Genomic DNA, 13,140 nt, shown 5'->3' on the forward strand with positions numbered 1-13,140 from the left:
AGCTCGATCTAATAACAACGGAGTATGGTAATTACAATCATACAATACTTCATACAATGCCATCTTTATACTTATATGATAACTATTAATATGCTCAAACTCAACCAATAATAAGTGCCTTTCTTAATTGCTTTCACATTCTAAAATGCAGTAACAAATTGTATCTTCGAGAATCTGAATCACTTTTTCATATTATCCATGAATTGGAGAATGAAAAGCGGGGTTACAATGAGACCTCATACCCAAACTTTACAGTAATTTTCTTTAGAAACACAATATAAACCTCTAATTTCTATCCAAAATAATGGAGACTGGCACTCTGTAAAAGTTGACAATTTTAGAAATGTATAACTTAACTTGTCTATCAAGAGAAAAATTATATGAACTGAGATGAAATGAACAGACTTCTTCAACAATCAACAATGGTTCAGATAACATCTTCCTTTTACAAAATCCAACAAAATTCTATTTCATCTCCACTCAGATAGAAACATAGATTCTAACAGTCCCGAAAGTACTTGATAATCAGCTTTAACCTATTGATAAATCAGACATTTGCATACAAGTCAAAAGTGTCACGTTTTATACTCATTCATCAATAAAACTGTCTCAAATTATTTTACATCCTAATATTCCCCCGAATGAACAAATAATTACCACTTTGAGCTAGATATAATAATGGTTGTATAATCTACGAATTTCTCGGTACTCGAACTCTGTCTCGAAACAACCAATAATCATCGGTTCCAATCTGAAGCTCTAATCAGAAGTCAATCCACGTTGAACTCTTTTAACTTGAAATTCATTGATACATTTTTGAGCTTCACAAATCGCAGAATAAACATCAATTTAACTTTTAACTAGCTAATATTTATCCATCATCCGATAAGATTAATCACATATTCATCACTTGTAAAGCACACAAAGATTTCTTTTTCAAAATATTCATAACTATAATCATTTGTCCAGGATGATAACCAATTATTGACTCAAAATCTTTCTACAGTTCAAGCCATCTTTGCTGTCCCAAATTCAGATTTCTCTGTAACATCAAATATTTTCAACTTTTGCATTCATCAAATAGGTTACATTACTCTCCAAACAATTAATGTTGCTAACTATTCAATGCGATTACAATGTCAACCATCTCTAATTCATGCATCAAATAACTCTTTTCATGTAGCTTTAACTGTATGGAAGCATAAGCCATCACTATACATTCTTGTACTAAAACATGCTCCAAACCATTCAATAACGTAGGATTTAAAATTATAAACTCTTTACCTAATTCAGACAGAACCAAAATTGATGCTTCAGTTAATAGTGTTTTCAACTGTTTATAACTTTATTAACATATATTAAACCAAATCAAACTTCGCACAAATGAAAACTTTAACAATCGAAAGAACTTTAATTTTCAATAATATTTCTCAAATAGAACCATTCCGATAGATATAATTCTATATCATGTCTTCTAAAATATGAATTCTTCATTCAGTCTATCCATCTATTTACCCATGAATGCATAAAATTTATTTCCGAACCCAAGGATAAACTCAAACACATATAACTCAATTAATCTTTCAAACAAATAAACCAATCAAACTAAAGAACTAAATCGATCTTGGTTGTCAAATAATAACTTTTCAAAGAAAACCTTTCTTCTTGTTGTCAGGATACCTCAGGCATACAATTTATCACAATTTCTTCAGAATACTAGTCAAAGATCTTCTTAAAACTGCATAACTCAAATATAACATAACAATCCGTCTTTACTCATTAACATATATCAAGATTTACTTGTAAGTGATAACTCTTATATGGATTTGAACTTGATCTTCTATCATCTATGCTTTTTTCGATGTCAATTCGCTTCCAAGAAACTAGAAAGGATTATATAATAAAGCTATCTCAACTATTAATCATCGAAGCATTGTACTATACTGAAACCACCTCCGTCAGATGAATATCTCTTGCAATAATCACATAGAATCATAATAAAGCTGAGGTAGAAAAATCTCAAAGTATGGAACTATATAGAATTTCTAAAAATTACAACCCATATAGAATGATAAAGATCTCAATGATATCCTAGAGAAATTCCAGAAGAAAACATCACTCATAAGCACTGAAATCAATTGTGACAGAAGCAATATAATCTTTATGTATATTCAACAAAACAAAAACCAGTAGAAACATAATACTAGCATCATATAAATTTTGCAGTCGACTTTTCTATCAACACAATGGAATAGAATACCAGGGAAAGATAGAGCAATACCAATCATAATCCCAAATAAACCAATAATGCTTTCATCTATTAGTATGTTTAGCTAATGTTCTCATATGATAAGAGCTTCATTTGAAAATAAATAGCCACCTATACCTCTGAGAACAATTGACCACATAGAATACCCAGAAGAGATCATTATAAGCTATTCGACTATACTGCTGTACTCAGATATCTTTACAATTCAAACATTATTCCACTGTCTAATTCTATCATTATTGATTCCTCTTTATCCCATCACTAACAGAAATCAAATAAGTAGAACTTCTAGTTAAATACATTCTTTAGATATCATACCTGAATATTTTGTTTCATTGAAGTCAACTTCTTCTTTAATAGTGACTTTGCATAATCCAAATAGCCTTCGAAACGATTTGATATCTCTTCTAGTACTGCCTTTACTATTGACTCATTCTCTTATCTGACCACAGTATTAATCCTTCAATCACAGAACTCTGTAATTCCACACTCGTGAGCTTATTCAATCTAAATCTTACGGATTCATTGTAACACTATATTAATAAGGGGGTGAGGGTGGTAAAGCCTCAAATTTAACTCTCACATATACATGCACATAACATAACATTCATCAATAACATAATATTATGAACTTTTATTCATACCTTTATGAATTTCAACTCATCATAAACACATTTCCAGTCAAGGCTTCTGCATGTTCTTTATCATGTTGCCTAAAGAAGATACCTAAGTAGTAAGCGGTGCAATCGCATCCAGTTCAAATGATCAAGCTACTCTCCTACCAGTTCCAACTCTTGTTGTAGGGTATTGATAATTATTATTGGCAATTCTCTCCAAAATCTCATATGCTTCATTGCACGACTTGTCCAACAAAGTTCCATTAGCGAAGGCATCATCCACCATCCATGTCTATGCATTCAATCCATTATAGAACATTTCCATCTGGGTCCAATGTTGAAATCCATGCCTAGGACATTTCCTAAGCAGATCTTTGAACCTTTCCCACAGTTCATACAATGTTTCATCCACTAGTTGCCTGAAGGATGTTATGTCATTTCTTAGTTTAGGATTCATATTGGGTAGGTTATATCATAGTAGGAATATTTGACAGAGATCATTCCATGATTTTACTATTCCAGATGGCAAAACGTTGAACCATGTTCTAGCATGATCTCTTAAAGAATAGGGAAACGACTTGAGTTTTAAGGCATCTTCAGGGACACTTTGTTGTATGAAAGAATCTCAAATCTTCAAGAAAAGTCTCTATTGCAATCTAGGATTGTAACGCCCCCGTACCCGAGACTGGCGCCGGAGTCGAGCACGATGTGTTAACGGACTTAATTCATTAATTAAACAGCTCAAACAATTTATTTTAGAATTTCCAGACAAGGTGGGTAACTGCATCAAAGTCGCTAGAAAATCCATATCTCGAGTTAGGAAATTTGAAATCCAATTCCGTAAATTTTCCCTGAAAATAGACTCATATATCTACTTACTAAATTTTTTCTATAATTTTTGGTTGGGCCAATTAGTACAGTTTATTAGTTAAATTCTACCCTATTTCAGGGTTCGGCTACTCTGATCCCTGTGTATTACGAATCAGATATCTCGGTGTATAGAGTTTTAATGACAATGCCGTTTGTTTCTAATAAAACTAGGATCAATAAGGATTTCATACATGTAAGGTAAAACTCCTAATTGTTTTTGTACAATTTATGGCAAATTTTTAAATTTAGAACAGGGGATTCAGAAATTGCTCTGTCCCTATTTCACTAACACATAAATATTTCATAAAATACAAATATTTTACCTATTTTGTTTCTTCCACATGAAAATAGATTCATTAATATTCAATTACATATTTTATTCATCATCTAATTCTATCTCTACTATTTTTAGTGATTTTTCAAACTCACGTCACTGCTGTTGTGTGATTCTATTTTATAGCCAATTTCATCAATTTATGGATTTCCATAGATTAGTTAACACATAAAGCATACGTGTTATCAAATAAAATCTCGATTAGCCACTCCAATAGCTAATCATTCTCAAACATTTTCATGCCATACATGAGCTATATCATAAGATTATATACACAAAAGAATTATAATGCTATACATGCCATATTCCCAAAATATGCAAGCCACCATACCGAGATGGTCCGTTGATAGTTTGAGCGTGCCTCCAACCGTCCTGATCTCCAAACCGGCTTGTCAAAACTACAAGGAATGGAAGGGAGGGAGTAAGCATAAATGCTTAGTAAGTTCACATGCAAATAACAAAAAACTTAACAAAGCAATTATACCAACCAACATTAGCATAATATCACCAAAACACATATCACATTTCTATTCATCATTCATCGTCTTACGACATTATTGTTGTCGTATCAAGTCTCAACCCGAGGGTTAAGGACATACCTGTCCAAAGTGCCCATTCCACAATACTTACCAATACGTCACTTTCATCTTGAGTATTCTTCCATTTCACTAGAATTTTACCCGTTGAACATATCGGAATATAACTCGGATACATGGAAAGTTTTCGCATAAGTGCCACATATGTAGCCAAGCTACCATGTAACCCGCCCATAAGCGAACTCGGACTCAACTCAACAAGCTCGGGCGTTCGTATCCATAAGTGAACTCGGACTCAACTCAACGAGTTCGGACGTTCGCATCCATAAGTGAACTCGGACTCAACTCAACGAGTTCAGATGCCCAAATATCCGAATCTATTCCTAAGGTTCAACGGGACTTTCCTCGTTCGTACTCCTTTACCATTCTCCTGGGAATACCAATGACGATACTTCGGTAGTCTTTCACATTTTTCACATAATTCATAAACTTTTTGCATGTTGTCCAACAATGACCACAAAGCATAGAATTGCATGATAACAATCATAATATCGTATCAATAGCATTAAATGATTTAAAATAACGGTTATATTACAATATATACAGATGAACTTACCTCGATACAAAATGAGAATAGTTGAGCCTATTCCTCGTAAACTTTATTTTTCCTTTGATCTCGACTCAAATATCTTTTCTCTTGATCTATAATACCAAATTAATTTATTTAATACACACATTCATCAAAACAGCCCTTAATACGAACTTTAGTAAAATTACCATTTTGCCCCTAAACTTTCACATATTTACACTTTTTCCCCAAGGCTCGTAAATTAAACCTCATCCTATTTTCTTATATTTTATGACATGCTGATCATTTTTCCCTTCCATGGCAAAATCAAATTCACACTCTAACATGTACTTATGAATATTAGGTATTTTTACCGATTAAGCCCTTTTACTCGTTTTCTCTTAAAACCGAGTAGCACAATTTGTCTAGCATAATTTAAAACCTCATATTCTACCATAAAACATCAAAATACACAAATTTAACCTATGGGTATTTTTTCCAAATATGAACCCTAGGTTGAATTATTGCTAGCATAAGCTAAATCGAGCTACCGGGATTTCAAAAACATAAAAATCATTAAAAACGGGCATAGAAATCACTTACAATCAAGGCTTAAAAGTGTTGAAACCCTAGCTATGGTAGAGAGAAAAATTTGGCAGCAACTTATGGAGAAGATGATCATTTTTGTGTTATTTTTCCCATTTTATTTCATTTAATATCCAAATGACCAAAATGCCCTTCCTTACTAAACTTTCAAAAATTCCATCCACATCCAATTTTTTTCCATAAACATAGAAATTGGTCAAATTGCTATTTAAGACCTCCTCATTAATATTCCAAAGCATTTTCATACTAAAAACTTCTAGAATGTAAGTTTTGTAACTTATTCAATTCAGTCCCTAACTTCAAATTAAGCACTTTAAGCATAGAATTTCTTCACGAAATTTTCACACAATCATGCAATCATTTCATAGACCTCAAAATAATCATAAAATAATTATTTCTATCTCAGACTTGTGGTCCCAAAACCACTATTTCGACTGGGCCCTAATTCGGGATATCACAAGGATCTTCATTTTGCAAACCACCAAACTAACCAATTGAAAGAAGCATCTAAATATAGATTTCAGCTCAAAGTAGGGGGCTTGAATTTGTGATTTGACTATTCCAGGATTCAGGTCTACATGCTCTCGAATTGGTCTATCCCAATCATCAAACATCTCAGCAACCTGAGGATTACCATTGCCAGCTCCCGAATTAAGTAGCTCATTCAAACCTAGTTGATTTTTACCACCTTCATTCATTGCTCTTTGATTTCTTCTCCTTCTTCCCAAGGTCCTTTTAATTTTTTGGATCCAAGGGATAAAGTCCTTCAATAGGAATGCCTCTATGCATACAGCTCATAAAAGATCTATTGTGATCACAAAATAAACAAATTAACAGCTAAAAATATAAAAATTACATTAAAAAAACTAAAGTTGCCAATCTCTAATCTCCAACAACGGTGCCAAAACCTTGTTGTGTGTTAATATGATGTGTAAATTTGTGTAAATTGTACAAGTCTACATGTTGAATCAATTAATAAAGTGATGAGTGAATATAGGTCTCATGAGGATTAGATTAGTATTCTTTGCCTAAATTACCACAATTGAGTGGAAAAGATAAATGAATCGAATGATATTTTGAGAGATAACACAGGAATTGATACACTAAAAATGAAAGTAATAAAATGTACTATCGTATATTGCAATTGCAACAAATTGAATAAAAGCACCAAGGATACTAGAAAGATTGGAATATTGATTGAAAAGGCTAGGATTACTAATGAATTAGTTATAATCGAGGAACAATGCCATGGTAAAAATATGGTAACTTACTGCTCAATTAGGTACTAACGTTGTCTACCTCTGTCGAAAGCAAGATCTAAAGCTGCTCACTTGTAAGACACTATACATCTACAGGCTATGAATTAACAACCATACCTGAAGCACAATCCTCTAAATCGTGTAAGGTAAAGCTTTATGTCTAGAGTTAACAATAATCCAACAAGACTAAACAACGTATACATGCTTTAATAACCCACAAGTTTAGTTGATATATTGGCATGCACTCACAAGTTAAATGGAAAAGATATAAACCAGAATTACATACACAATTTACTATATGAACATACTAACATTTTCATGAAACTTAAATAAACTCATTTAGCATATTGTTCAAATGCTTAAGTGTCCATCTCACATCGTATTACCACAGCAATTATGATCACATTTAAATGATGCATAATAACCTCATACCCATTTAGGCATACATCACATTAGAGATATATACATCTTAAGATAATTTGATACTTGAGGCTATAAAACATAAAAGTGGGCTCTACCACTACACATCGGATACACGGATCTCTGTTCATATATACAATCCTATGGCATGCCAACTATATCCAATGGTCTCAAGAATCACAAGGCCAAAATATCCATAATTACATAATTTTAATTATTGATTTAATGCACATGATCTCTGTTCATATTCATCAATTCACATCACAAACTTGTACATAATGCATTCTTATTGTAATGCCCTAAAAATTTAGAGTTTTTAATTTTGTATTATTTGGCACAAATGACATGTTGGCATTACTGGCTTGGTGATTTGAGTGGGTTTAGGAGTGTTTGAGAAGCCTAGGTTCAAGTCTTGGCTTTTGCAAAATTTTTAGTGATATTCTCAAATGAATCTGGACACTATCGTATAGGCCCTATAAATAATAGTGCTTGTTTTATGACACAAAGAGAGCGTGTGGTCTAGTGGCAAGGTGGCGTGTTGCTTCTACTGGGGGACTTGAGTTCGAGTCCTGGGTTGCACAATGGAGTAATTATTGTGTTCTTTGAGCTATATAGGTAGTGGAGTTGAACTGAGACTCTGATTTTGAATTGGTCATGGGAGTTTGAATGAGCGGTTGAGTGGGATAAGGTGGAGAGATTTTTGGAGAGGATTAAGGGGAGGAAAAAGGGGAGTTTGATGTGGAGTGGAGTTTTGCCAAAAGTGGAGTGTGTGCATAGGAGTTTCGGCTGAGGTAGTTCTCCCTCAAAAGTTTTGGTTCCGTGTGTTTTTCGGGATTCTTTTTGCTTAGTGACGTAAATTTTGCTCTCCTTTTGGTTCGATAGCTACTACCCATTTTTCTCTTTGTATCCACTCTTCAGTGGTGTTGCTTGTTGACAACTGAATTCTATTGGTAGACTTCTCACCCTCATTCGATTTTCTTCAATCGTCTTTTCTTGTGTTCATACCTGGGCCAAATACTTCGTGTTCTTTCTTTCACAAACCCCTTTTTTGGTTTTAGCCTTGCCTATGGTCGAGTACTTCTTTTCTCCCTTTCTCAAAAATTTTATTCTTCTTGTGTTGGCCGAATCTATTATGGCCTAAACACCTTCTTCTCTTTTTCCCTAAACAGTTTCTTACAAGGGTTCTGCCGAAATTTTTTTGATTAATTGGTAAGTAGTTACTCAAGCTGAATTTTGGTTGGCTTATTTCTCTAGGCTCAGTTTTTGTATCTCTTGGGCTGAAAGGCTATATTCTTTGTAACACCCCAATCCCGTATCCGTCGCCGGAATAGATAAAGGGGCATTACCAGTCTTGAAACTCATATCAGAACAGTAAATTTTTTTTTTGAACATTCCTTTAGATAAGTACTAGAGACAGTCAGGGATACAATTTAAACTTCTATAAGTACACATTCAAAAGATGCCATTTTCGCATGGCTTATATACATTAACCAAAATATCCTCTCACTACTAGTCTATTCTATACATGCCATAAGATAATCCAAAACGTAGCAGTACCAAACAATGGATAGTGATAGTGTGACTAGTTGCTGATGATCCCCGAGCCTGTAGCTTCCAAATGAGATCTATAAAACAGAGGAAACAAAGTACACGGAGTAAGCATTACAATGCTTAGTAAGTTTTAAGCAGTGTCAACAGATAACAATCAAATTATAACATAGTTGTTCGTATTTTTATTTCACTCTTCCTTCGGGCATACCATCCCTTTACCGAATATGCACATCTCATCATATATAATAGACAGATAAATTCTCACTTGATAGTGACCTCTTATGATCATAGGTACATTACATATTTTTTTTTCCTGACTTTCCACATTGACCAAATGCACAATAATCATAGAATAGTCTTATTGCTTTACTCACATGTGCATCACATAACAACCTTGTGATTTAGTCTAAATCAAACTTAAATATAATCTCAAAATACATACCTGACCAACTTAACGCATTGAACGTATTTATTACCAATTGTTACTGTGAAGTTGTATAATCTTACGCTTTACTTGAATCTTCAGCAAAACCTTTAGTTCGAGGCTTACCTGGACAAAATCTCCACACGTAGTCATCGGGTCTTTAGAGCTCGGATATAGTACGAGCACGAAGCTTACGGACATTAATCACTGATAATATTCTCGCATAAAGCCTGCGGGGTTTTAACCCGGATACAGTACTGACACAAATGCCCTTCGGGACTTATCACATTTATACACTTTCACATCCATCACGTTGGCCACTCGGCCCTGTCACATATATACACTTTCACATTCATCACATCGGCCATTAGGCCTTATCACATATATACACTTTCACATTCATCACATCGGCCATTAGGCCTTATCACATATATACACTTTCACATTCATCACATCGGCCATTAGGCCTTATCACATATATATACAATTTCACATTCATCACATTGGCCATTCGGCCTTATCACATATATACACTTTCACATTCATCACATCGGCCATTAGGCCTTATCACATATATATACACTTTCACATTCATCACATTGGCCATTCGGTCTTATCACATATATACACTTTCACATTCATCACATCGGCCATTAGGCCTTATCACATATATACACTTTCACATTCATCACATCGGCCATTAGGCCTTATCACATATATATACACTTTCACATTCATCACATCGGCCATTAGGCCTTATCACATATATACACTTTCACATTTATTCAAATATACTTCACATACCACATATACTATCATGTACAGACTTGGTCTTGGCCGAATCTACATCCATCACTTTCCAATGAATAATTCAATTTTACGCCATACTATCATTTCATATTCGAATACTCATAAGCTTACAATATCACGATTTAGAATTCAAGTATGGGTTTAATCAATAGCTTATGAGCAACTAAAACAAGTTTTATCCATGTTTACAACAAAATCACATATTCACTATGAGCTGTTTTCCTGAGCAATGGTCACTAAATTATTTATAACCGGAGCTACAAAACTCCAAATCACTTGCCGTTAATTTTTCCTGAATATAGACTCGTATATATTCCATCCATAAAATTTCCAGAATTTTAGGTTTGGCCAATCAATACCAGATTTTTATTAAAGTTTCCCCTGTTTCGCTGTTTGACTAATCTGACCACTCTTCACGACGAATCAAATTTCTCATTTTACAGAATTCAAAATGTGTTGTATTTGATTTCATTTGAAACTAGACTCATTAAGGAGTCTAAGCATATAAATTTTATCTTATAACCATTTTTGTACAATTTATAATGATTTTCTAAATACAGAACAGGGGATTTCAGAGTCATTCTGACACCGTCTCACACAACTTTAAATATCTCTTTATAGGAAATTTCTTTGCTCACAAGGTCTCTTTTATAAGAAACTAGACTAATTAAGCCTTGATTACATATTTTATTCAGCCTATAATTCCACACCAACAATTTATAGTGATTTTCTAAAATCACGTTACTGCTGCTGTAACACCCCGAACCCGAAGCCGTCGCCGGAGTCGAACACGAGGTGTTAACAGACTTCAAACCACTTAAAAAAATTTCCCAGACAAGCTGCCAGTCTGCGTACTAGTCGCTTAAAAAAAATCATATCTTGAGTTCTGAAACTCGAAATCCAGTTCCGTAAATTTTCCCTGAAAATAGACTCATATGCCCATCTACACATTTTTTTCTAGAATTTTTGGTCGGGCCAATTAGTACAGCTTATTAGTCAAAGTCTCCCATGTTACAGGGATCGACTACACTGACCTTTGTGCATTACGACTTGGATATCTCCCTGCACAGAGCTTCAATACTGATGTCGTTTGTTTCTATAGAAACTAGACTCAGAGAGGAATCTATACATATATGCTATGACTCCTAATTATCTCTGGTTAATTTATAATGAATTTCCAAAGTCGGAACAGGGAATCCAGAAACCGTTCTGGCCCTGTCTCACGAGAACCTGAATATCTCTTAACATACTGTCCATATGATCTTTTCGTTGCTTCTATATGAAAATAGACTCATCGAGCTTCGAATACATAATTTATTCATCAATTAATTCCACTCCTACTATTTTTAGTGATTTTTCAATCTCACGTCACTGCTGCTGCCAGCATCTGTTACGAAAGCAACTATGCCCATTTCGTGATTTCTCCTTGATCTAACTAGTAATTCGTCATACATATCACAAATTATGATCATGACTAGCCATGCCAAAGGCTAATCATTGTCAAACATCCCCCTACTACACTATTGCCATATCATGAATTTTAACACCAAAATAATCAACCATGACATATGGCATAAAAAGGTCGAATTATCAAGATTTACGACCTAACGTTATGAAACCAAACCCAACCGAACATTTATGCCATTTTCGCATGGCTAAAAGTTTACATACCAAAGTTCAAACACAACATAATAGCCTATACATGCCGAAATGTTCTCCTAAGCCGACTAAGAAGAAAGTACCAAAACTTGCTAGCCGGTGTGATGACTTCGACGACGGCACGATCACGCAAAAAGAGACGAGTCCAAGAAACCTAGAATAGGTGACAAGCAAACACCGAATGAGTATATAACTCAGTAAGCCATAAGCATTCCACAACCATCCATTAATAAAATTATCACAACAGGAAACAATGAAATGAGGTTAAGTACTCCATCCATACCAAACTATACCATAGTTCCTTAAACCCTATGGTTCAATCTCATACCAAGTCCTACATTGGCCTTTCATACATCATTTTATTTTCGTTATAATCATACAATTAAACGAACTTTCACCTATTCCACAATGAACCTTATGTACGTGACTTCAACTATAATCGTCACATAGGTTCAAAACTTACCAAGCTCAACTCCAAATATAAACATAGCGCCTATTAGCCATGAACTCAAGGTACTTACCTTTTCCGCTGTCCAAAATTGACTCGGTAAAGTCGCACCCTTCATGTAAATAATTTATAGAAAATATATATTGGGTTCGCACACATAGTGCTTAATAATCAACCGCGCACACTTAGTGCCATGTACTTTAAACTCACACACTTAGTGCTGTACAATTTAAACCCGCACACTTAGTGCCAATCTCATGACCGTGAACACTTATTGCCCGCACACTTAGTGCCGAAAACCAGCCACTCAATAGGCTTCACTTCCTTTTTACATTCGACAAATTTCATCTCTACTTACATATACATTTGTATACATTTCATCTCATTAAACACAATGGTATAGGTATTACGATCCTTTAAATCAATACCAAAGATATGCTTAATGACTTACTTGTGTTGGGTAAGATGGTTCCAACTCGGCTACTCGATGATCTTTTCTTTTCTTTAGCTCACGGCAATGGGGGGGAAACAACCACTCATTTTTTTTGTTTTTCCTTTCTTTATTACCCATACTCCTTATTTTATTTTTTTCCTACATACCTCACTAGGCCAACATGTTCCCAACATGTTTCCACCCATAGCATGGCCAACCACTAGCTCAAATTTTGGGTAATTTGACATGCAAACCCATCATTTTCACAACATGCATTAATAGACCATTTTAAATTAGCCTATCATATTTTCACCATGTCTCATATCGATCCCTATT

General features: G+C 34.3%; 1 non-coding gene across 1 annotated transcript; it reads left to right on the top strand.

Moving 5' to 3' along the window:
- The first annotated feature begins 3,227 nt into the window (after positions 1–3,227).
- LOC121231073 (small nucleolar RNA R71) lies at positions 3,228–3,334 on the top strand. Its single transcript, XR_005929142.1, has one exon. It is a non-coding gene; the product is annotated as a small nucleolar RNA R71 (small nucleolar RNA).
- Positions 3,335–13,140: the final 9,806 nt, after the last annotated feature.

Source organism: Gossypium hirsutum, chromosome A06 (genome assembly GCF_007990345.1).
Source record: "Gossypium hirsutum isolate 1008001.06 chromosome A06, Gossypium_hirsutum_v2.1, whole genome shotgun sequence".
Taxonomy (NCBI): domain Eukaryota; kingdom Viridiplantae; phylum Streptophyta; class Magnoliopsida; order Malvales; family Malvaceae; genus Gossypium; species Gossypium hirsutum.